Source organism: Symphalangus syndactylus, chromosome 19 (assembly GCF_028878055.3).
Source record: "Symphalangus syndactylus isolate Jambi chromosome 19, NHGRI_mSymSyn1-v2.1_pri, whole genome shotgun sequence".
In the NCBI taxonomy this organism is placed as follows: Eukaryota; Metazoa; Chordata; class Mammalia; order Primates; family Hylobatidae; genus Symphalangus; species Symphalangus syndactylus.
Genome location: NC_072434.2, coordinates 57,233,147 through 57,260,425, shown reverse-complemented (window position 1 = coordinate 57,260,425; position 27,279 = coordinate 57,233,147). Strand labels below are relative to the sequence as shown.

The 27,279-nt window shown below is 40.4% G+C and overlaps 1 pseudogene; it reads right to left on the bottom strand.

Annotated features, from left to right (window-relative positions):
- The window catches only part of LOC129458268 (uncharacterized), a 176,792-nt pseudogene that overhangs the window by 26,328 nt on the left and 123,185 nt on the right, over positions 1–27,279 (bottom strand).

The following is a 27,279-nucleotide window of genomic DNA, read 5'->3' as shown; positions in this document are numbered from 1 at the left end:
TTTTTTTTTAGATGAAGTCTTGCTCTGTCACCCAGCCTGGAATGCAGTGGTGCCATCTCGGCTCATTGCAACCTCTGCCTCTCAGGTTCAAGCCATTCTCCTGTCTCAGCCTTCCAAGTAGCTGGGATTACAGGCACACGCCACCACACCCAGCTAATTTTTGTATTTTTAGTAGAGACTATTGGTCAGGCTGATTTTGAACTCCTGACCTCAGGTGATCCCTCTGCCTTGGCCTCCCAAAGTGCTGGGATTACAGGCGTGAGCCACCACGCCCAGCCGGTGTCTCTCTTCTTATAAGGACATCACTTCTCTTGAATTAGGGCCTCACCCTTATTACCTCAATTAACCTTAATTCCTTTCCTAAGGGTCCTATCTCCAAGAAAAATGTGACTGTTAGTCACATTGGGGTTAGGGTTTCAACATATGATTTTTAGGGGAACACAACTCAGTTTACAACACCATCTAAACTGAAGCAGAGAGAGAGAGAAAAAAAAAGGAAAGCACAAAGCTTCAGTGACACCTGGGATTAAATAAGCAGTCTAATATCAGTGTAATTGAAGTCCCAGAAAAGGTTATGGGGAAAGAACAGAAAGAATATTAGCAGAAATAATGGCTGAAAAGTTTTCTAAATATGATAACAAGCTATAAATTTTTAAACCCATGATACTCAATGAATTCTAAGCAAGACACACATCCACTCCCACACCTACCCACCCACACACACATACCCACACTGCTAAAACATGTTATAATCAAATCGCTGAAATTCAGTCATCCAGCAATAAAGAGAAAATCCCAAAAGCAGCAAAAAGGGGGAAAAACATATTATGTAAAGACAGTAAGAATTTCTGTAAGCAAGATTAACTGATGAATGATAAAATGTTAAAGTTTAAAGAAGGACAGGATATGGATTCCATTTCAAACTATTATCTCCAAAATTAGTACTTATTAATCTAAAGGAAAAATTAGAAACCTTATGGTAGTGAAACATGAATGACCCCACCTTAACAAAATAATCACGGTTAGCCCCCAATAAGGCGTATCAACATCATGTATTGCTTGCTATGAGTGCTGAGAAGGGTGTATTACCTCTGAGGTTTTCTTCCCCATACTGCATAACTTCAGTCCATTCATAAAAGAACACTATAAAAACCCCAAATGATGGCTATTCTACAAAATCATTGACCAGTACTTTTTAAAGCCTCAAAGTCATGATTAATGAAAGACAAGGAAAGGCTGAGAAACTGTCACAGATTGGACGAGTTTCTAAAGATATAAAACTAAATGCAATGTGGCAGCCTAGATTAGATTCTGGAATGTACAAAGAGCATTAGTGTAAAATTCTGGTGAATCCAAATAACTCTGATGTTTATCTAATAAATAGTATTATACCAAGTTTTAAAAAACTGGATAATTGTACTAAGGATATGTGAGATACTAACCCCAGGAGAGGCTAAGTGAAGGATATATGGGAACTCTGTGTACTATTTTTTGCAGTCATTCGGTACACCTAAAATTATCACAAAATAAAAAGTTAAAAATAAATTTCCCAACAAATCAAAAATAAATTTCCCAAACAAAACATCATAGTACCCAGATGGCTTCACTGGTGAATTCCACCAAACATTCAAGAAAGAAATAATACCAATCCTAGACAAAACCTTTTTAGAGGAAAGGGGAATAGTCCCTTACTCATTTTTATGAGTCTGACATTACCCTGATTTAAAAAGCAGACATAGATATTAAAAGAAAAGAAAATCCATGAATAATATCCCTCAGAAATACAGATGCAAAATGCTAGCAAAACATTAGCAAATAATATCAAGCAATATCCTGTATTTATCTCAGGAATATAATTTTGGTTTAACATCAGAAATTCAGTTATGTAACAAAATGATATTAATAGAATAAAGGAGAAAACAATATGATCATCTCAATAGCTAGAGAAAAAGTATTTAATGACATTAAACAGTAATTTATGATAAAATTTCTCAGTAACCTAAGAATGGAAGGAAGCTTCCCTAACCGAATTTACAATAAAACCTACAATTGATCTCAAATTTAATGCTGAGAATAAATATTTTTTCTCCAGATTTAAGGATGTCCATTTTCACCGGTTCTACTCAGTAATAACCAGAGATCCTAGACAGTCAATAAAACAAGAGGAAAAAAGGTACTTGGAAAAGAAGAAGTAAAATTATCTTTATTTGCTGATGACATGATTATATATGTAGAGAATACCAAGGAAACTATAAAATACTGCTAGAACTAGGTGAATTTAGCAAGGCCATTGGCTACAACTTCAATATACCAAAGTTAATTGTACTTCTATTTATAGCAAGGAACAATTGGAAAATAACACAATGTAAAGTAGCATTAAAAAACATAAAATAGAATAAGTTTATTAAAATATACGAAAACTACAAAACACTAATGAGAGAAATTAAGACTTAAATTAGTGACATGGTATGCCATACTCAAGAAATCAGAAGACGATATTTCAAAGATGTCGTTTATCTCCCAAATTGATCTACAGATACAGTGAAATCACCCCCTAAAAATATCGGGAAGCTTTTTTTTAGAATCTGACAAATGATTCTAAAATTTACATGTAAACATAAAGGACCTAAAATAGCCAAAACATTTTTGACAAAGAATACAGTTGGATGACTTACGGAACCTGATATCAAGATATTCTATAAAATTCCAGTGATATGGCTTGGATCTGTGTACTCACCAAATGTCATGTTGAATTCGTGATCCACATTGTTGGAAGTCGGGCCTGGTGGGAGGCGATTGGATCATGGGGGTGGTTTCTCATGAATGTGTTAGCACCATCCTTTTGGTGCTACTCTTGTGAATGAGTGCTCAAGGGATCTGGTTGTTGAAAAGTGTGCAGCACCTATGCCTCCCCACCCTTGGTATTCCTGCCATGTAAGGTTCCTGTTCCAGCTTTGCCTTCCCCTGTAAGTAAAAGCTCCTTCAGGTCTTCCCAGAAGCAGATGCTGCCATGCTTGCTGTATAGCCTGTGGAACCCTAAGCCAACTAAACCTCTTTTCTTATAAATTACCCAGTCTCAGGCATTTTTTATTTTTTTATTATTATTATTTATTATACTTTAACTTCTAGGGTACATGTGCACAACATGCAGCTTTGTTACGTATGTATACATGTGCCATGTTGGTGTGCTGTACCCATTAACTTGTCATTTACATTAGATATTTCTCCTAATGCTATCCCTCCCCCCTCTCCCCACCCCATGACAGGCCCCAGTGTGTGATGTTCCCTACCCTGTGTCCAAGTGTTCTCATTGTTCAATTCCCACCTATGAGTGAGAACACGCAGTGTTTGTTTTCTGTCCTTGAGATAGTTTGCTCAGAATGATAGTTTCCAGCTTCATCCATGTCCCTACAAAGGACATGAACTCATCCTTTTTTATGGATGCATAGTATTCCATGGTGTATATGTGCCACATTTTCTTAATTCAGTCTATCATTGATGGACATTTGGGTTGGTTCCAAGTCTTTGCTATTGTGAATAGTGCTGCAATAAACATACTTGTGCAAGTGTCTTTATAGCAGCATGATCTATAATCCTTTGGGTATATACCCAGTAATGGGATGGCTGGGTCAAGTGGTATTTCTAGTTCTATATCCCTGAGGAATCACCACACTGACTTCCACAATGGTTGAACTAGTTTACAGTCCCACCAACAGTGTAAAAGTGTTCCTATTTCTCCATATCCTCTCCGGCACCTGTTGTTTCCTGACGTTTTAATGATCGCCATTTTAACTGGTGTGAGATGGTATCTCATTGTGGTTTTGATTTGCATTTCTCTGATGGCCAGTGATGATGAGCATTTTTTCATGTGTCTGTTGGTTGCATAAATGTCTTCTTTTGAGAAGTGTCTGTTCATATCCTTCCCCCACTTTTTGATGGAGTTGTTTGATTTTTTTCTTGTAAATTTGTTTAAGTTCTTTGTAGATTCTGGGTATTAGCCCTTTGTCAGATGGGTAGATTGCAAAAATTTTCTACCATTCTGTAGGTTCAGGCATTTCTTTATAGCAATGAGAGAACAAACTAATGCATGCAGTAATCAAGAGAGAGTGCTATTGGTATAGAGGCAGAAATTTAGATTAATGAAACAGTAGAGTCCAACAGAGACCAAAAAATATAGTGTCAGTTGCTTTTTGACCAACGTGCCAAGGTAATCCAATGGGGAAAGGATTGCATTTACAACAAATGGTGCTGGAACCAGGTATCCATTTGAAAAAATATAAACCTTGACTCTTAGCCCATGCCACATAAAAATTAACTGGAAAGTGGTCACAGATCTAAATGTAAAAGCTAAAACTATAAAACATTATGATTTTGGAAATAAAATTTCTTAGGACATAGAATCATGAATCACAAAAGAAAATAGTTGATACATGTTATTTCATCAAAAGTAAAAATTTCTGCTCTTTGGCTGGGCACAGTGGCTCACGCCTGTAATCCCAGCACTTTGTGAGGCTGAGGTGGGCAGATCACGAGGTCAGGAGACGGAGACCATCCTGGCTAACATAGGTGAAACCCTCTCTCTACTAAAAATACAAAAAAATTAGCCGGGGGTGGTGGCAGGCACCTGTACTCCCAGCTACTAGGGAGGCTGAGGCAGGAGAATGGTGTGAACCCGGGAGGCGGAGCTTACAGTGAGCCGAGATTGCGCTACTGCACTCCAATTTGAACTAGTTTACAACTAGGGTGACAGAGCGAGACTCCATCTCAAAAAAAAAAAAAAGTAAAAACTTCTGCTGTTCAAAGTAAAATGTTAAGAAAATAAAACCCAGGCCATAGTTGAGAGAAAGTATTTATAATAGATATATACCTTTTAAAGACTAGTAACAAGAATATATAAAAAGCTTTACTTGATGTTCTTGTGATACTGAAAAAAATAAAGAGCTTCAACAGTCAGTCACTCAAACAGTCCAGTGAAAAACAGGAAAGAGATTTGAATAGCTACTACACAAATGAAGATAAACAATGGGCCAATAAGCACAGGAAAATATGTCCTACATTATTCGTCAGAAAGAAAATCGATATTAAAATCGCAGTGTAATTCCATTAAACACCAACAAGAATGGCTAGAATTAAAAAGACTGACCATATTAAGACTTAGTGAATGTGGAACAACTAAAAATCTCTTAGGCTGTCAGTGGGAATGGAAAATATTACAAAGAATTTGGCAGTTTCTTAAAGAGTTGATAACATACTTTTACGGCTCCAATGACTGGAGAAACACCAGGGTTCTTTGTCTTGTGCCTATCGGATAGATGACCCGGACACATGTGGAGTGGCTTTAAGGAGTGGGAAATTTAATAGGAAAGAAAGAAGGGGGCGGGGGTCTCCAAAAGGAGAGAATCCCCCTGGGGATGTGGTGGAGAGCAGTTGGTTATATTGGGAGGCTGGAGGAGGTGGTGTCTGATTTGCATAGGGCCCAGGGGATTGGTTTGACCAGGTGTGTCATTCACATAGCCCAGCAACAAAATTGGCCCTCCCACCCTAGCCTTTTAATATGCAAATACAGGTCGCCATGATGTCCTGTACACGTGGTGTTATCTGGAGGCGGCCATGATACCTGGCACACATGGTGACAAGGAGAAGAGGGTGCAAAATGCCATGTTGGGTGGACCTAATTTCTAATCACCAGCATTTGCCTATCAATGCTTGTAGGCCTGGCTTTTCAAGCTGCTTTTCTGTTAGAAAAGAAATGTTTTGGGAGTTGTTTTTATTAAAGAAAAAGCCTTACCAAGGACTCCTTGCCCTCTCTATCTGTCTAAAATGATTTCTTAATAACTCCTGTAATAATACTAATGATACAACACAGCTATTTTACTCTTAGGCATTTATCCAAAAGGAATGAACACATATATACACAGGGACAAATGTTCGTAGTATATTTATTCACAGTAGTCCCAAACTGGACACAACTTAAATGTTCATCGGCAGGTGAATGGATAAACAAATTGTGGCATATCCATGTAAATGGAACAATATTCAGCAATAAAAAGGAACAAATTACTGATGCATGCAGCATCACAGCTAAATCTCAAAAACTGAGTGAAAGAAGAAAGGCTGAGTGAAAGAAGCCAGGTACCAAAGAGTACATACTATGTGAATCCACTTAACATGGAACTCTAGAGCAGGCATAATGGTCATAGTGACATAAAGCAGATTAGTGGTTGCCTAGGGCCAGGAGTAGGTGATGGGAGGCAGAACTGACAGCAAAGACACATTGGGGAATTTTCTGGGATGATGGAAATGTTTATATGTTAATTGTGGTGGTGGTGGTTACACTGGTGTGTACCTTTGTCACAACTCATCTGTACACTTAAAACAGGTGCATTTTAGAGTAAGTTCTACCCTGGTAAAATCGATGTAAAAATTGAAATAAGTTGAGTCTAATTACTTGAATGCATATGGTTGGCATTCCTATCTTGCACTGGACAGAGTTGACATGTCAAATATGGTATGTGTTTCATCAAAATCTTACAACTTTGAATTGCTCCAAAGAATGATATTGGTATTAGCACAACTGAGGCCAAGTCTTCTAATAACAAATTAATTCATGTGTGTACCACGCATGCCATAGGAATACTTCTGAATTTTGGTTGTATATCCTTTCCTTTACCCACAAGGTTAGCATCTTTTTCATAGGCTTACCCTCAACAAATCAATGACTAAAACCAAAGTTGATTTTTTCAGTTCTTCAATGAAGTCACAGTCTGTATTTTTATGAGCCATGATATGAATATAAGACACATTAATTTCATGTGTTTTCTGGTTGTTAAGCATGACTTTTTTTTTTTTTTTTTTTTTTTTTTTGAGACAGTCTCTCTCTGTTGCCCAGGCTGGAGTACAGTGGCATGATCTCTGCTCATTGCTACCTCTGCTCCCAGGTTCAAGCGATTCTCCTGCCTCAGCTTCCTGAGTAGCTGGGGTTATAGGCACCTGCCACCACACCAGGCTAATTTTTGTATTTTTAGTAGAAATGGGGTTTCACCTTGTTGGTCAGGCTGGTCTTGGAACTCTTGACCTTAAGGGATCTGCCCACCTCAGCCTCCCAAAGTGCTGGGATTATAAACGTGAGCCACCACACCCCGTCTAACATGACTTTTATACTTGTTACAAACTAGTTGATCTGAGCAACAATTATTGAATATTATAATATTAATATTATTTAATGTTGTTTTTAAAAATTTATTTTTTTCTCTCTTTAGTCACAATTAAAACTCTCATTTTGAAATCTTCATCCTAGAGAATAATTATTTATCTTATTACTTTAAAAGTCAAATTTGCAAGAAAAGAGAGAAGAATCAAATAGATGCAATAAAAAATGATAAAGGGGATATTATCACTGATCCCACAGAAATACAAACTACCATCAGAGAATACTATAAACACCTCTACCCAAATAAACTAGAAAATCTAGAAGAAATGGATAAATTCCTGGACACATACACCCTCCCAAGACGAAACCAGGAAGAAGTTGAATCCCTGAATAGACCAATAACAGGCTCTGAAATTGAGGCAATAATTAATAGCCTACCAACCAAAAAAAGTCCAGGACCAGCCGGAATCACAGCAGAATTCTACCAGAGGTACGAAGAGGAGCTGATACCATTCCTTCTGAAACTATTCCAATCAATAGAAAAAGAGGGAATCCTCCCTAACTCATTTTATGAGGCCAGCATCGTCCTGATACCAAAGCCTGGCAGAGACACAACAAAAAAAGAGAATTTTAGACCAATATCCCTGATGAACATCGATGCAAAAATCCTCAATAAAATACTGGTGAACCGAATCCAGCAGCACATCAAAAAGCTTATCCACCACGATCAAGTTGGCTTCATCCCTGGGATGCAAGGCTGGTTCAACATACGCAAATCAATAAACGTAATCCAGCATATAAACAGAACCAAAGAAAAAAACCACGTGATCATCTCAATAGATGCAGAAAAGGCCTTCGACAAAATTCAACAACTCTTCATGCTAAAAACTCTCAATAAACTAGGTATTGATGGGACTTATCTCAATGTAATAAGAGCTATTTATGACAAACCCACAGCCAATATCATACTGAATGGGCAAAAACTGGAAGCATTCCCTTTGAAAACTGGCACAAGACAGTGATGCCCTCTCTCACCACTCCTATTCAACATAGTGTTGGAAGTTCTGGCCAGGGCAATCACGTAGGAGAAGGAAATAAAGGGTATTCAATTAGGAAAAGAGGAAGTCAAATTGTCCCTGTTTGCAGATGACATGATTGTACATTTAGAAACCCCATTGTCTCAGCCCAAAATCTCCTGAAGCTGATAAGCAACTTCAGCAAAGTCTCAGGGTACAAAATCAATGTGCAAAAATCACAAGCATTCTTATACACCAATAACAGACAAACAGAAAGCCAAATCATGAGTGAACTCCTATTCACAATTGCTTCAAAGAGAATAAAATACCTAGGAATGCAACTTACAAGGGATGTGAAGGACCTCTTCAAGGAGAACTACAAACCACTGCTCAATGAAATAAAAGAGGATACAAACAAACGGAAGACCATTCCATGCTCATGGATAGGAAGAATAAATATCGCGAAAATGGCCATACTGCCCAAGGTAATTTATAGATTCAATGCCATCCCCATCAAGCTACCAATGACTTTCTTCACAGAATTGGAAAAAACGATTTTAAAGTTCATATGGAATCAAAAAAGAGCCCACATTGCCAAGACAATCCTAAGCCAAAAGAACAAAGCTGGAGGCATCACACTACCTGACTTCAAACTATACTACAAGGCTACAGTAACCAAAACAGCATGGTACTGGTACCAAAACAGAGATATAGACCAATGGAACAGAACAGAGCCCTCAGAAATAATACCACACATCTACAACCATCTGATCTTTGACAAACCTGACAAAAACAAGAAATGGGGAAAGGATTCCCTATTTAATAAATGGTGCTGGGAAAACTGGCTAGCCATATGTAGAAAGCTGAAACTGGATCCCTTCCTTACACCTTATACAAAAATTAATTCAAGATGGATTAAAGACTTAAATGTTAGACCTAAAACCATAAAAACCCTAGAAGAAAACCTAGGCAATACCATTGAGGACATAGGCATGGGCAAGGACTTCATGTCTAAAACACCAAAAGCAATGGCAACAGAAGCCAAAATTGACAAATGGGATCTAATTAAACTAAAGAGCTTCTGCACAGCAAAGGAAACTACCATCAGAGTGAACAGGCAACCTACGGAATCAGAGAAAATGTTTACAATCTACCCATCTGACAAAGGACTAATACCCAGAATCTACAAAAAACTTAAAAAAATTTACAAGAAAAAAATCAAACAACCCCATCAAAAAGTGGGCAAAGGATATGAACAGACACTTCTCAAAAGAAGACATTTATGCAGCCAACAGACACATGAAAAAATGCTCATCATCACTGGCCATCAGAGAAATGCAAATCAAAACCACAGTGAGATACCATCTCACACCAGTTAGAATGGCCATCATTAAAAAGTCAGGAAACAACAGGTGCTGGAGAGGATGTGGAGAAATAGGAATACTTTTACACTGTTGGTGGGACTGTAAACTAGTTCAGCCATTGTGGAAGACAGTGTGGCGATTCCTCAAGGATCTAGAACTAGAAACACCATTTGCCCCAGCCATCTCATTACTGGGTATATACCCAAAGGATTATAAATCAAGCTGCTATAAAGACACATGCACACATATGTTTATTGCGGCACTATTCACAATAGCAAAGACTTGGAACCAACCCAAATGTCCATCAATGATAGACTAGATTAAGAAAATGTGGCACATATACACCATGGAATACTATGCAGCTATAAAAAAGGATGAGTTCATGTCCTTTGTAGAGACATGGATGAAGCTGGAAACCATCATTCTGAGCAAACTATGGCAAGGACAGAAAACCAAACACCACATGTTCTCACTCATAGGGGGAACTGAAAAATGATTACACTTGGACAAAGAGTAGGGAACATCACACACTGGGGCCTGTCATGGGGTGGGGGGAGAGGCGAGGGGTAGCATTTGGAGATATACCTAATGTAAATGACAAGTTAATGGGTGCAGCACACCAACATGGCACATGTAGACATATGTAACAAAGTTGCACGTTGTGCACATGTATCCTAGAATTTAAAGCGTAATTTAAAAAAGTCAAATTTGCAATTTCTGCTCTTATAGCATCAAATGTCAAAATCATTTTAAGTAAACCTAAACATTTTCCTTTGTGTTCTGTAAATATTATGCTTTTAGTACCATGTAAAGTATCATTCATTATGCTTGGCTAAATATTGGACACATAACATTATCTTTAAAGCCCCATGCCAATACCCAGTATCTCTTGTGTTTTTGGATACTGTAGGAAGCTTTGCTATTTTTTAAGTCTTAATTTTATTTCATTTTTATTATTATTTTTTATTTTATTTTATTTTATTTTTTGTAGAGACAGAAATGCCCAGGCTGGTCTTGAAATCCTAAGCTCAAGAGATCCTCCTGCCTCAGCTTCCCAAAGTGCTGGTGTTACAGATGTGAGCCACTGTGCTCAGCCTTTTAACTTTAATTTTAGTTCTAGGAATTGCAAGAGTTTCTTTTTTTGTTTCTTTTTGTATTCCATGCAAGTGAAGTCTGCCTATGTTCAGTTTCCAATATATACATTTTTATTTCAGAAGACTACCTCTTTAAGTGTTTCTATTTCATTGTTCTTTTTAGTCTTTTTTCTTTTCTTTATATTTCACTCTATATTTTCTATTTCTATCATGATCTCAATTTATGCTCACTGTCAATGATTTATTTTAAAGGATTAAAAATCAAATGAATTTTATTCAAAGCATATATAATTTGGATATTTCATCAATAAATATAAAAATAAAAATCAATGTCTTTCAGAAGGAATATTTTTCTAAAATATGCAAATCAAAAAGCAAAATACAAATTAAATTAATATAGAAATTTTTTAGAATATTTAAAGCTGAAATTTTATGTAATTTTTTGAAATTTTAATTAAGAATATTTAAATAGTTTTATAAAAATAAAACTATTGCAATTCTAATATTCAACACCCATGTGGACACCCTTTTATAAAGTCATCACGCTTCACTCACATTTCATCTAAAATGTTTAGGTTCAGTTAAAATAATTTGACATATATAGAAATTTCTAAGCCATTGAATTGTTAATATCACAAAGCGTTTCTTGCGACTGTGCACATGGTGTTCGTTTGTAAATGCCTTTGGAATTATGAATTGGAATATTAAAAAAGAAGTAAGAAAGTGGACTTTCAGCACCACTGGAAGCAATACTTTGCTGTGCAACAATCTGTTGCATTTATGCTGTCTGTCTTTTCATCCACCTGGGCAACTTCTGCTCTTAAGTTTTCTCTACTCTCAGAAGCAGGGTTGTGTCTGATATTGGCTGCATGAACTTTCATAGCACTTGAAGCCAGTTACCATTTGATTCAAGGGGATCTAGGAAAAGAGGAAGGGAAGTTTTTCCTGGAGTCTGAATGAACTGCCATCTAACTAACTTTGAATCAGAGAAATTCCATTTTTAATTTCAATTGGTTTTATATATTAGATGTCTGCCCATGATTTTGTTAGGAAAAAAATTATTTTACTTAGCAAAAAGCTGAAAGAAGTGATTTGGCTCAACTATCACTCCATCACCCAGCCTTCCTTTCATAATTGGGAACTTTGGGGCCTGGAGGACAGTGAGCTGGCCAAGTTGATGCATGAACAAGTGAGCTACAAGGCTCACATGGGAAACCAGGCACCCAGACTCCCTGAGCAGTGTGCTTTTCCCTGCCCCATGGAGCCAATCAAAGATGAAATAAACAGCTTATTACCATGTTGATCTTAGAAAAGATTTTTATGATCGGCCTCTTCCCAGAGTTGGCCCGGCCCTTGCTGGGCTGGAAGACATTCTGTTCCTGATGAGCCCTTAAGGTTGTGAAGGCCATTGCTGAAATTGGAGATCTCACGCTTGTGCATGCTCTTGGCTGACTTACCATTTTTCCGTTACATGTAGAGTATGTGGTGAAAAAACAGCAGGCACTGAGTTGAGCTCTCTCCTGCTCCTTATCTGTCCATCTGTGTATCTCTTTCTATCTTCACATTATTTCAAAAACACATCAGTACCTACCTACAGTGAGCCAGCTACCACAGTGTAGCAGCTCAGCGATGTGGGCTGCCTTTGTCTCTCTCTCTTTCGTCCATTTCTCTGTCTTTGTTTCCCTGTTTCTCACTGTGTCTCTTATCTACTTATATATGTATACTTGTATGTATTTTTTCTTTTTTTTCATCTATGTGCCTCTTCTCTCTTCTCCATCTTTCTTTTCTGTATCTCTTCATTTCTTTCTCTAGCTGTGTCGTCTCTTATCCCTCACTGTATTTGCTCTTTCTTGTTTCTTTTTAAGCTCTCTCATGTTTTCATCTAGCTTTTGCTTTTCTCTTTGTTTCTCTTCTGTCTCTTTCCTGGTCTCTGTGTTGCTGTGTCTATCCCCCTCTGTCTCTGACTCTCTTTACATCATATTTATGCCTTTTTGCACAAAGTGAGGGCACGCAAAGGCCTCTTGCGCTTCTGTTCTTCACCCAAATCTGTGGGAAGGACAGTGAGGCCATGCCATTTGTTAGGCAGATTTCATAATATTTTCCTCAGATAATGATTTGGTGATGTAAAGACATTTTGTACCCACTGAGAAGAAGCTAGGGATCTCACTGGGCTTGTGGATTAGACAAGCAGGGGCCAGATTTTTTTCAGGTTGTAAAGAGATTTGCCCTGGTTTTAATATAAGTGAAATGGTCTTTTTGAGGTAGACATTATAAAGGAATCTTGATGGAGGTTGGAGCTCATAAAACCCAAGTTTGCTTTTATATTCCTCAGGGTAGAAGTCAGATGGATAAAACAGACATTGAGTACCTACCATAGATCAGGGTATCTGGTAAGAGCCAGAGAAATAGAGGTAACTGACAGTCTTTCAGGAACACATAGTCTAGTAGTGACAGCTTCCTGGGTAGGAGAGAGGATTGTTTACTTGTCTAAGTGTTACAACAAAGAGAAGTATACTGTACTACGGGAGTAAGTTATTAGGCCTATGATAATCAGGGAAGACTTCATGGAGACGGTGATATTTGATATGGGCCTTGAAGCACAATACAAGCTTTCCAGGTAGAAAAGCATGAAGAAGTTTCTTTGTGAAGGCAATAGCACAGGAGCATAAAGCAGTCTGGGATTATTGAGAACATAACGTGTAAGGGGAGAAGGTTGGAAAATTATGTTGGGGCCCAGACCTGAGGGCTTTGAATACTAGGATGAGAAATTTGGCCTTTTTTTTTTTTTTTTTTTCTGATGGCTGTATGGGATTGTGGAAGAGTTTTAAGCAACGTTGTGGCAGAGTCAGTGTGGAAGATGGAAGGGAGGTGTTCAGACTGGAGACCTGGAGACCAGGGAGGAGACAGAGGCAGTATTTCAGGTAAGGAAGGATTGGCACACAGTGATAATATTCCTCTTTCTTATATCATGCATTTCCTTAACATTTGGTTCCATCTGCTCTGTGCTTACACTGGGGTTTGTATTCATTTAACGAAATTTAGTGAGCCTCTACTATGTATGGGGCACTTGTGAGGTATCAAGGATATGCAGATGAACGAGACATGGTTGAGTTAGAGTCCTCAACGAGCTTAAATTGAGAGGAGATATAGATAGATTGAAAGGCAATTTCTACACAATCCTTTACATACTAGCACAGAAGAAATAACAGGGGAATGTGGGGGCTTACAAGAGGTACTTAACACAGTATAAAACGGGGCCAGTCAGGGTGGGCTTCCCAGAGGAAGAGAAGCCTGAGTTGACTTTGAAAGGCAGGCCAGAGTTACCTAAAGCCATAGTTTCCAAAGGGTGGTCCCTAGACCATTAGCACCAGCATCACCTGGGAAACTTCGAGAAATGTAAATTCTTGGGACCCACCCCAGACCTAGTGAATCAGAAACTCTGGGTATGGGGAACCAGCAATCTATATTTAACCAGTTTTTCCACGTACCCTTAAGTTTCAGAGCCTCTGATCCAAACAAGGAGGGAGGAATTTGCTCCAGGCCAAGGGAGCAGATATGCAAAGGTGTGGAAGTGCAGGTGGCCAGGTGGGAGCACATTCAGTGGCTGCAGTGGAGGCTCACTGAGTGGATGTGCCACAGGCAAAGCCTGGGAGTCTGGCTGGGACAGAGCGCAAGGGCCCTAAATATCAGGAAAGAAATGTGGATTTTATCCTGCAGGGAATGTGAAGTCACAGAAGGGTTTTGTAAAGGAGATTGCATGCTTCTGGGAAGAATGGAAATCATCCCCTTCATTCAAGGACTGTGCTCTAGATCAAGGAAGGCAAACAGACTTGTTTCTTGTGCCAACTCTGACCCATTGGTAACAGCTGCCCAACTGCTGTGTTGAGAAGGATCCTGAAGTTAAGTCAGATCTAGGAGAAACAGGTTTGTGACTAATTAGCCAAGTTTGCCAAGGACATGGGAGTTACGGAGATGAGGGGTGTGGTGGCTCATGTGCTATATATTATATTGGAGTTGTTCCTGCCAGATAATTAAAACAAAAACAAAAACACATGTTCTCCAGTGCGTATTTGTATTCAGGAAACCCAGCCTTGCTTTTAGTCAATACCAGCTAGAGTCAATTCTAAATTATATAAAATGGAGTCATTTGAAGGACATGGAGTCCTCTCCTCATCACAGCTCCTACAATGTAAACCTCTCCAATCACTTGGGACAATGACTGACATTCTCGCTTTCTTTAGGGTAGGGCAACTAAGGCCCTGGCAGATGAAAATGCTACGAAAGAAGAGGAATCAATTCATCATTAAGGCATCATGAGTCAAAGGCATCAGCCACACGCAAGGCCCAGCTCTTAGGAGGGGAAGAGCATACACAGCTCAGTAAGAAATTGCAACAGTGAAAACTATTGGATAGAAAACTATCTTTTCTATCCAAGTAGCCCTCATGGCTCAGGGGACTGAATGGGTACCAGCTGAGAGGCCTGGAGCACAGCCTAAAGCAGCCCTCCTCTGGTGCAAAGTGGATTGGAAGGCTTGCATTTGATCCCTAAAATTCATGCAATCTTAAAATCCCATTCCATAATATGCAACAGCTGGGTTTATTTTCGTGCAGATATTCTTGACATCAAATACTATTTAAATGGCTTACCAGTATGTGAAAAGGATGCTCCAGGTAGATGCCCAGTGTTTATCTTGTACCTTTGCACAGGCGCTCCCCAAGGACAACACTGCATACTAGAGGATTTGTGTGCTGCAGGTGGGGAGGAATGATGGTGGGCACTGAGCAAAGCGGAGCCCATTCAACCCACCTTTGAATTGGTAGTCCGTTACCTCCTAGCTGTGTGACTTTGGGTAAATTACCTCATCTCTCTGAGTTTGGTTTCCTTACGTGTAAATAGGAGAAAAGAGAGAATGGGAAGAAATAAAATTAATAAAAGTGTGAAACAGAGTGTGGCACATGTTAGACCCTTAATACATTTTAGTTAAACCCTCCCATCAAGGAACCCAAGTCACGTTTACCACAGTATGAATTAAGTAGTCCTAACACAGAATGGGCCTGGGGAGAATGGGACTGATGAAATGTAAATTTGGAGTTTTGGATAATCTCTGCCATTCCTCCTCACTGAATTTCTGGGATAGTGCTGTGAGAATATGAGAAAAGGAGGAACTATGGATGGTTCCATGACGATGGCATTGGAGCTGGATCTCACAGGGTAGGTAGGTTTTTAACAGATTTCTGACTAGATCATAAACTGTGAACAATGAAATCTTAAGACTGGATGGGCAGATTCAGGTCGGAACCTGGAGGGCGTAGTCTGCATTAAGAAGTAGTTTTTATTCAGTTTGCCACAGGGAGCCACTGAGGACTTCTGAGTAAGAGCAATGGTGTGACATGATGAGAACTGTGCTTGAGAAAGCTCATTAGGATATAAACCTCCCAAGGACAGAGTTTTTCCCCTCTGTGTGGGTCCTATCAGATCCCCTGTTCCTACAACAGTATCTGGCACAAAGTAGGTATCTAATAACTAATTTTTGAATGAATGAGTGAATGATTGAATCCCTCTGATAGCAGACATTTGGGATGTATTGGAGAGGACACTGCTAGAGGTGGGAAGACCAGTTCAGAGGCTATGGCAGCCCTCTAGGATCAGGCCACGAGTGCTGGTCTGGCCGGTTGGCAGTGGGGATGGGGTATAGGTACAGTGGCTTGGAGACTCTGGGAACATCACTCTTCTGCTCTCTGCACCTCTCTTAGAGCGCTGACCATTCTCTGAATTCAGGGAAAGCTTCAGGGCCTCATAATTCATCCTGACAGCCCGGGCCAAATGTTTTTCCAGAGCCCCTGCTCCCCTCTCCTCCCTGTTCAGATTGGAACACAGTCCAGGGCATGCTCTAGAGAGGAAATGGTTATTTGCATCTGAACATGAAACAGCGTTTTCTGAAGTTGTGAGCAGGGCCCAACTGGTGTGAGCTGGGCTCGCTCACAATTGCAACCAGCTTGTTTCAATTGAGGACTGGGAGGTGAAGGGTGGGACTGCATATGTTGGCCTCACTGCGGGAAGGCTCTCATATACACACAAACACACAAGCAAATGCAATAAACCCACCAGTCCCTGCTATCTTGGCTGGGGAGAAGACTTCCTAGGGGGTAGAGAGAAGAAGGAAGGAAAGGGGTTGCACAAATGCATTCTTCTCAAACCCAAGAGGAGGGGCTACTTTTGGAAGTTTAGCAAATCCACTGGGAACTGTCTGGGGTGACCTGCTGGTTCTGCAGCCATATCACAATTTTGAACACCTACTATGTATGAAGCATTTTACTAGCTGCTTTACTTTATAGTTTCTGCAGAAGGCAGGTGGTGGAGGAAGAAGCAGGCTTATTGCCAAGGTCTTATATTGTTCTAAAAAAAATGATAAATCAAAGTTGAAAAAATCACTGGGATGACACTTCAAGGAGACTCATTGGAAACCTGCTACCCCAAGTGTGACTCAATGTTATCCTGCTGCATAATCCCTTAAAATCAAGGCTGGATACAAATGTGTAAACACACAGATAAATAGATGCAAATGGAACAGTTTCCTTTCTCACTCACTCTTTTCTGTCTCTATTTTCCCATGCCTGATCCTCTTGTACTCTCCTCTCTCATGATTATAACAGTCCAGGTACCGTCTGCAGAGGCTTGCTTATTCTCGGCTTTCTCCCCATGGTCCCTGCTGTCTGGCCTATATTTGTTCACTAACACAGAGGTAAGGGACCCTAAGTAGACCAAAGTCAATGGTGAAACTTCTGAGGCTGTAGATGAACAAAACGATGAGAAAGCCCTTTTGTCACAGGGGAAGGGGGCAGTATAATATTCTGAAAATATGTCAGATTTAAAATTGTAGAGCTATGAATTTTAGTCCTGGCTCCATCATATTATAGCTGTGAAAACTTAGGCAAGTGCTTAACTCTGCTGCTCCTCAACTTAACTACATGTGAGTTGGGTGTATTGATTCCTAACCCAGAGCTGTTGCAAGGAAAATGTGTGTAATAATGGCTAATGCTTACATAATACAATATGTACTTTTCTAAGCACCTTGATGAATGAACTCAATTAAGTTTCACACTAATTTTAAGAAGTACAATAGTTACAGGTGCTCAGTGCTCTGTGGGTCTCTCTCTCCTCACTCCTTTCTTCAAGGAGCCAGGAGTCTTGCATCAAGTCCTCTGGCCACAGTGGAACAGTTCTCTCCGTTAATTAGGTGTTTCATTTTACTGCCAGTCCTTTGTTTTCTCCCTGGAGATCTGGCAGAATTTCCAATAAATTGTATTTCAAGAAAAGAAACAGCAAAAGACAGTGAGTGGCTCCCAGGTTGGGGACTGCAAGGTTTCTTCCTGATGGGGAGAACAATTCTGCCATTGTCCTCAGTAATAGGACTTCCTGGGGAGGCAGCTGTAGACCTTACTCCCCAATTCTTTGTTTTGTTTCGGGTTTTTTTTGGCAGTTACCAAATTAGGCTACTTTTTCTTGCCCTTCTCTTTTGTCGGTAGCATATTTTATTCTCACATAAACTATTTCTTATTCCCACAAAGGAAATTAAAGTTTTGGTTTTGGACTTAGAATAGGGATATGGCAAAGGTTTGCTTGTATCCAAAAAGTGGGACTAAATATTTTGCAAAACCTGCTGCTGTGGAACCAAGAGTTTCTTTCTGGTGAGCACTCCAGGATTTCCTTGGGCCCTGCACTTGCATCTTAGAGAAAAGTCTTAGCATTCAACTCTGGATTGATCACTACTACTTTTTCAGCTTTACGATGATCTAGGCCCAGAATATTCAGTTCTATGCCCTCTGGTTGAGTGTTTATTTATTTATTTAATTTATTTTTTTGCGACTGAGTTTCACACTTGTTGTCCAGGCTAGAGTGCAATGGCATGATCTCAGCTCACTGCAACCTCTGCCTACTGGGTTCAAGTGATTCTCCTGCCTCAGCCTCTGGAGTAGCTGGGATTACAGGCATGCGCCACCATGCCCGGCTAATTTTTGCAGTTGTAGTAGAGACGGGGTTTCACCATGTTAGTCAGGCTGCTCTCGAACTCCTAACCTCAAGTGATCCACCTGCCTCAGCCTCCCAAAGTGCTGGGATTATAGGTGTGAGCCACCGTGCCTGGCCTGGTTGAGTGTTTAACTCTCCAAGGAGAGGAGACCTGTGGTGGTGGAACTGGGCATGACCGCAGAGTGACTCAGGTTTGATTCACAGTCCTACTGCCCATCAGGATAGGTAATGTTGGCCAACTTTTCCACTGTAGGCATGATATTCTTTCCCACCTTTCCCACTCTGCATCCCACTTTTATGGCATTATTGGCTCTCTCAAAACAGCTCTGAATCATTGCATAGGCTGTTATTGATACAATGGCTATTTCCCTCATAGCCACTTGCCTCACTCCTTACCTAATCTCCAAATGCCAATTCAAATGTTGCCTTATTCCTGGTAGGTGTTCGACATATATGTCCTTTTAGGAGACATTTGTCACTTTTCTTGGCTGCCCAGAGTCTTAATTCTCTCATTCCTTCTTTATTTTATTAATCTTAATAGAAGCTAAAGCTATCTACTACTAGAGAAGCTGAAAAGACAGAACAATCTCTTTTCCAGTGTATCTTGCATCTAGTTTTTGCTGGCAACGTGAATGCACTTGGACTTTATTCGAAGATAGGGAGGAACTGAGAATACTGAAAATGACTGGTTGATGGTTGTAACCTTCTTCATTTCTGCAACTGAGTGCAAGGGCACAGTTATATTATGACCACCATTCCACCGCTAAATTTACATTCCCTTTGCTCTCATTTAGTACCTCAGTTGGTCATGGTTTTTTATCTGAGTGTGAGACCCTAACCTTCATCCCTAGAGGGTTTAAACCCTCAGTAGATTTGAATGTATTGGGTTTCTATAATCTTCCATTAACTTTGATCATTAGTCATGTTGGTTCAGTGCTATGAGGTACACCAATGAGCAGTTGGCAATCTTGACTCCTAGTTTAATGAACAATTGTTGTGTTTCCTGGAGGAAACATTTTTTCCTTGAAAACTAAGACCTCTAGGCCAGCAGAGCTCAAATGTACAGGAATGGGAGTATAATTTTTGTGATAGAGTTATTAGAGTTAATCGTGCAGGTAGCTCCTTTTGCTTCTTGGTTCTCACACCCAAGAATTCTGGCTATAGAAAAATGATATCAAATATGAACTAGTAGTTCAGAACGTATATTGCATCTTGTAGCATAGCACCCCAACCTTGCAAGTATTGTTTTCTAGAAAGCACCGTAACTGACTCTTCAGTAGTTTATTCTACCCTTCTATTAGACTGTCTGCTTCTGAGTGATAAAGTTCATGGGAAGATTCATGGTCATGAGGTCATTGTTCCACTTCTTTCATATAAAATGAACTCCTTCATCATAAGCAACGTTGTACAAGATTTCATGATGGAGAATAAGGTATTCTTATGTCTACTGATGGTGGTGTTATAGAAACACTGTGGTCAGGGAAGTCAAATCCATACACATATTGATACCTCTTCCAGCAAGGATAAATCATTCTCCCTATATGATTCAAGGGGTCTGATCAAACCAGAGGCGGAATACCTTCCTTGGAAATGATGCAATATGCTAGGCTCAGCATTGGTCTGTGCTATTGATGGGTTGGACAGACACTCATGCGTGGGTTCAATAACATAGGCTTCTCACCAAAGTTGACCTAACTCCAGCATTGCTAATGTCCATCCCTGTAGTTATGACCATCTTGTTCATGAGCCCATTGAGTAAGCATCAAGGTGGCTAGGGAAAGAAACAACCTAGGCACAGGATAGGATATCTTGATCATCTGATTATCAAGTGTTCCTTTGTAGTGGATAACATTATTTTGTGAACATCTGCACAGACACAAATAACCTCATGCTCCATGCCCATGCTGAGAGTTTCACCCCTAGAACTCCTTTATACTTCTCCAATTTTGTTCTTTCCAAGCCCCTGCCCATCTGATCATTTTAACCTTCCTAGGCTTCCTCCAGATAACTATATAACTACAACTTGGTGGGAGGGGGATTTAATTTGGCTATTCAGATGGCACTTAGTTTAAGACCTAATTAGGTGGAGAACCAGGAGATAAAGAACAAACAGGATTGATTCTTTTACTTCTCTCTACTGGCTGAGTTTCCCGTCCCAGTATTTGGGTTTTCAGAAAGGGCAGGAGGCCAAGCACATGGAAAGCTCCAGGCAGCCCAGCAGGAGGAGAGGTGAGTCATTTACTTCTGGAGGAATTAGGTTCGGTAATGTCCCATTAATCTGGCTTCATCAGGAAATGAGCTGTGTCACCTAAGTAAATTTTCCAATAACTGAAGCTTACCCTTTTCATGTGCCAAAACTTGATTTAATGATTTTGGATGGAAGTCTTTCTAAAACCAATTACATGCTTCCCTGCCTATTTCAGTGGAAGATCCTGCCCATATTCTAACCTTTTCTTGAGGACACGGGGACCATTAATTTACTAGGTTGTAATTTACAAAAATAAGGTGCTGTTTGCCCCAATAATGAATTTTTTCATTCTTGCTCTGACTTTTGAGTTCTTCTGCCCACTCTAACAACTTACTTGTTTTCGACCTCACTTTCTCCTGCCCTTTGGTGGCTATGTGACAGCCAGATAAGAATGGGCTCTGGAATCAGATCTCACTTTGAATTCCAGCTCTGCCACTTATGGTCTTAGGGTTCCAGAATCCTCATATGCAATAGACGTGTAAGTAACCTGTCCCTGGTCATGTGTCTAGAAATTCCTACTCCTAAGTATCATTGGGAAGGCCAAATACACAATGAAAAGGAAGACCCAACAGTATGAAACATGCAACACATTGTAGCTGCTTAATAATAAACATTACTTCCCAAAAAGTGGGCTTACTTCTCCCTTACTATTCCAGCCTGCTACCTTTGATCTTCAGAGGGTCATCTGTGAGTTTCACAGACAAGGTTGCCACTGTCATATTCACCCTATTCCCAGCCATCTGGCATCTAGCACAAAGCTGGGCACAGAGTAGGGGTTGGGAAACGTCTTTCTTGTCACCAGGAAGAAGCATGCCAGCTCTTCACGAGAGGCGAAACTTCTTCCAGATTAAGTTCTACAATCAGTTTTGTGTATGGAGGTCCTGGGAGATGTAGCAATTCTGCAGACTTTGGAATTCTAAAACTTTGGAACATGAAAGTCCAAGATCCACTTTGGATTCCTGACCAAAGCTCTTCTGTGTTTAAGGAGAACTGCAGTGATGCATTTGTGGTTCTCCTTAAATATAAAAAATCTTGGACTGAAAATTCATCTTAGTTCAACTTTTGGAGAATAAGATTTTTTTTTTTTTTTATTAAACTAGTCATAAGCTCTTGGAGCTGCAAAGAAAAAACATGAAATCTTCCCATACTGCTCTTTCCCTCTTCTCCCCAGTATCCTTTTCCTCAGAAGTCCTCTGCCCTTCATGGAATTGGTAAGGCATGAATAGCAAATGGGAAATTAGGAGTGAGGGGCATGCCAGTCATATTTCTTTTTTAAATTTTAGGTCTTGAAGCCAAGACCAGGGCCACATACTGACTGGGCAGGGCGCACCTCTCACAGCAACTCCTGCCAGGTTCCTAGAATGCTGATTCATCTTCTTGTGAAATGAAGACCTCTCCAGATGGAGGAAAAGGGAAGTAAAGAAAGGGAAGGGAATGTCTTGCTATTTCCTAAGCACCTAGTATGTGTCAGGCTGTATATGTGTGGTTTTATTTAATGCTGACAGTAATCTCAGTTATTGTCCAATTCTTGCAAACTAGAACAGTTGGAAAGATTGAATAATTCGTTCATGTTAGCAGTTGACATATAAAGACTTTTATTTGGCAGGCAACAGAATATAGGGTTGGTATCTTCTATGAGACACTATCTCCCATATCCTTATCTCTTCCTGTTCCACAGAAGGCTAGAAAACAGGAAAGGAATATGGAAACTCATGTAAGTGATTCTTTACATATTCAATAGAAGTTCAAGCTTGGTATCCCAGCACAGGGGAATGATAGTTGTTGTTGTCTTTTCATGTATATAGCACTTTACAGTTTACAAATATCTTGTTTTTCCATTTCCCCTGTCTCCATACCTCTCTCTTTTCCCTCCTTCCACTGTGTCGTATCTATTATATGACGTCTGTGTTCTCTGTTGTATCTATTATATGACCTCTCTGGCTTCACTTTTATCTTCAAAATGAGTATAACAACTTGTGCACTATTCATGGGAGGGATTTTAGGAGGCCAAATAGTACATCAAAGCTAATTCCTCTGTTATATGCTCTTTTAGAACCCAGTGCTTAGTAAAAGTGCAATTAAATAACTATTTGTGTAATTATGTGTTTACCCTCTGTCTTTCCTGTAGAGATCTCACAGGTCTTGTTTGCCATTGTATCTCTAGCATCTGTGTTATTGGCATCTTGGCAGCAGCACTAGGACTTGAATCGGAGTCTAATGACTCCTACTAGGACATGAGTGGAAAGTGGAAACAATAAACAGAAACAGCAAATCTAAAACTAAATAGAAATGAGAAGAATAACTGAATGGAATTGAGTGATGCCAGTGGAGGGCATGAACCCAAGTTGCAAAGCCAACGTCAGTGCAGGCTCTGCCATGCTGTCCATAGCAGCTTTGAGAGGTGGGATTGGGAAGTTTGGAAACAGAAATCAGCAGTCAGTAGCTTGCTCGGGCAGTACAGGGGGAAACAGGGCACACTGCCTTTGGACTCTGGAAGTCACATGCACTATTCCCTCAAGTTTGGTTTAAGCTTCAAGTTTCCCTGGAAGGCTTTCTATTTTCATCCATGTGACTGGTAACATTGAGAAATCTTGTTCTGAGGAAATCACTGGTGGTCAGCTCTGTCCTTAGCTCTTCCTGTCCAAGAAACAGCATGGGTAAGGCTAACCAGACAGTAATGGCCATGGCCTCTATGGACAGGTAGAGAACCTACCTGCTGGAGGATTTTAAGGAGGCTAGGTTGACGGTCTAGGTTCATTTTGCCAACAAATCTGGCAAATTCTCTTATGTCTTCGTGGAACATCTATGGAATGTTCTTGATCTGGTAATTTAGTATCTCAACTCTAGTGGTAAATGAGGCTAATTTGGTATGATGTACTTTGATTAACCTCTCCTTTCCTATGCCACAGACACTGGTTTGATAATCCATTCTTTAAGTATACTGAGGATTGTTCTCAGATAATTCAATAACTAATGTATATTAAGTATCAGAACCAGGCATTGGGCTGCTCCTACTATCTAATTCTCCCAAGGATCTTGGTGGATGCTGGGCTCCCATTTTAGAGATGAGGAAATAGAAGCTTACAAATGTTTTGAGATGTGCCAAGGTCACAGGTGCACCTTCTAGAATTTGATATTTATGTGGGACATACAGACGTGAAGCCTGCCTTCCCAGAGGAGTGGAGGAATGAGGGAAAGGAGACGAATATTTATGAACAATCATGTGCCAGGCTAGGTAACTGACCAGCTTTATGTCATTTAACACCCATGGCACACCTAAGAGGTGGATCTATTACTGTCTCCATTTTAGAGAAGAGGTGAAGTAACTTGCTCAATGTCATGGCACTGGCAAGTGGGGGCAGGTTGGGAGATCTGGTCCATATACCACAAAGCTCTTCCTTCTGATCACTCCCTCTATAGAGCTGCCTCACAGGAAGTGTGCAGGTGAAGCTGGGGACATCCAAAAGAAGACTGAGGAGGCTTGCAGACCTGGGAGGGGCAGGAGGGTGTGGCAGCCCCAGAACCCTGGGTGTCACTGACCGGTCAGTGTCTGCAAGCTTCCTTCTATTGTCCCCCTGCTGTTTTAGAGCTTTCAATTTTGTGTTGCTTCCCAGCTAAAAATAAGATTTTGTTTGCACACAGGGCAAAGGCCCTGGGGCCCTCCTGAGAAAATGCACAGAGGAAACAGAACATGGGGTGGATAGCAAAGGCAAGAACGTCAACTCCATAGCTACAAGAGGCTAGAAGCACGGAGCGGGAAATGGCACTTCCCTTGTGTTTTTATGTTTAGCTGGGGTTTAATTAATAACTGACAAACAAGTCTATAATTAACTTGACTCCCCTTTTGGCCAGCCAAGGGAATAATAATCATGCTTTTTTTTTTTTTTTTTTTTTTTTTTTTTTTTTTTTTAAGTCCTTGGTGTTGCTGGAAAGATGGGAGGGAAATGGGGCTTTAAGTGCTGCTTGCACAATAATGAAAGCTCTGCATAGCATTCACTGCTCCCTCTCCCTTGCAAATTGCATTATTTATACCAGATGTTGCATTAAAAGAAGAATTACTATACTTCAGGGCTTAAATTATATATGCCTGATTTATTGCCTTTTTTTCAGTTTTAAATGCTACCTTGCAGAACCTTGCTGATAAATGATAGCTTATTATTTTTCATAGTACTTGGGCTTATGAAGATTTTGAGAGAAGGAAGGGGTTAACTCTTTCCAGGCTAGACCATTTCCCTTCATCAGACGTGCACACTTTTGGTTGTTTTTATTTTTAATTGCTAAAGTGACATGCCAAAATCCTGTCTTGGCTCCTTGTACCTCAATGATATAGCACAAACTTCTCAGTATGGCATTCGAGACCTGCCTCTGACTTCCCTTTCTAGCTCCCGTTATTTTCTTTTCCACATGCTCTGCTCCTGAGTCCTAAATGATCTGGCCCATGTCTACCCTACCAGCCTCATTTTGTGTCCGCCTGCCACCCCTGCCTTCTTCTAGCCCTTTGAACATCCAAACTCCTTCCTGCCTTGGGGACTTTGCACATACTGTTCCCTCTGCCTGGAACTCTCTTCTCTCCATCCTTCCTTTGGCTAAGCATCTTTCTTGTTTCAGCATGAATACCATTTCCTGACCCCTAATATTTATTAGATACTCCTGTCATGGTGCCAAGAACTTTCCCCTTCTAGCACTTGCCACAGTGTATACTAATTTATTTATTTGTATGATTATTTGCCTGGTTCCTCTACTGCACCATGAGCACTGTAAGGCCAAGGACTGACCCTGCTTATTCATCAGAGTAATTCTGAGCTGCACGCAGAGCCAGGCATTGAGGCACAGTATTTTCATTGAACAAATGGCTGAGTGAACAGCCAAGCTGCTTGGCCTGCCTGTTACACACTGCTCAGCACCCTCCTCTTCATTATTTCTGCCTCTCGCTTGGAGAATCTGCTCAAGGGCTTGGGCTGGTCCTTAGAACATGAAGATGACTTTGCCAGGCACTGAACTGTAGACAGTGTTCCAGACAGAGGGAACAGCATAAAGAAGACCCGGAGGTGCTAGAGAACAAGATGTTTTTGGGACCATGGTTCATATAAACGCTCAGTATAGTTGGAATAGAGGGTGTAGACAGGCTGCAGAGGGAGAGGAGAGCCTAGGCCTCAGAGGACTTTGCATGTCATGCTAAGGAGTTGGAGTTGTATTCTGTAGCCTATGGGCAGCAAACAAAGGCTTGGAAGAAGAGAATGCCATGATCATCTCCAGATGCTAGAAGAAAACAATCTGGGCAAACACCAGCGTTCATAATCCTGGTTAGATTAAGAAGGAGAGCAATGCTTCAGAAACATACAAACTCAACTCGCTGCCTGGGGAGAAGATGGGGTGCAGTTCCCAGGACTGGCTTTCCTGGGTACCACACGGACTCCCTCGGAGACACCAACATTTTAGAACCAAGAGTGTCTATTTCTACCAACTAACATATACTGGCTCTCCAGGCATGGATAGAGGTGCTTTTCCCTCATCTCAATTCAGTTTTAATAGGTCCCAGGGGGAGTTGCAGATTCATGAGCGAGCAAGGCAGGCAGAGAGAAAAGAAGGTAGCTTTTGTTGAGGGCCTGCTCCGTAAGGAACCAAGCACATGCCTGGAGCAAACACTTTCTCTTTTAATTCTTCCAACAATCCTGAGAAATAGGTGTTATGACCTCCGTTTTTATAGATGAGAAAATGTGGCCTAGAGAAGCTAGAAAATACGTCCAGCTAGTGGCTGGCAGAGCCTTGGTCTGTTTATTCCCAAACTCCTGCTTTTGCAACTTTCCCTGGCCTTTTGCTTTGCATAGCACCCAGAGTACAGTGTTTCTTTGGCATATGTGCTGTTGCTCTACTAGACCGTGAGTTCATACAGTGCTCGGTCGGCATTGAGCATTTCTTTTATTAGATACCCAATACATGTCTGCCAACTGGCCCAGTAGCTTCTAAAACCGACAATTAACCCATCAGTCACTAGAGGGCATTATAGATTTATAATGTGGAGTGAAATTAAGAGTTACAGATGATTTCATTCACCCAGCTATTGTTTCCTTCCTTCCTTCTTTCCTTCCTCCCACCCATCAATCATTCACTTATTGACAAAAAAAAAATGGCTAAATGCTTTACATGTACTAGGCTAGGGACACCGAGTGAAAAACCGTCAAGTTGCTCATTGTTTTTAGCACATCATGGAGGGGAAGGCCCTAATAGGGTTAAATCGTAAAAACACACAGACAGCCCGTCACTCAGCCTGGGAGTCAGAGAAGACTTCCTGAAAAGGCAGTAACCGAGCTGTGTTTAAAAATGGGTTGAAGTTAGCTAAGCGTAGAAGGAGAGAGAGAAATGTACTGTAGGCTGAAG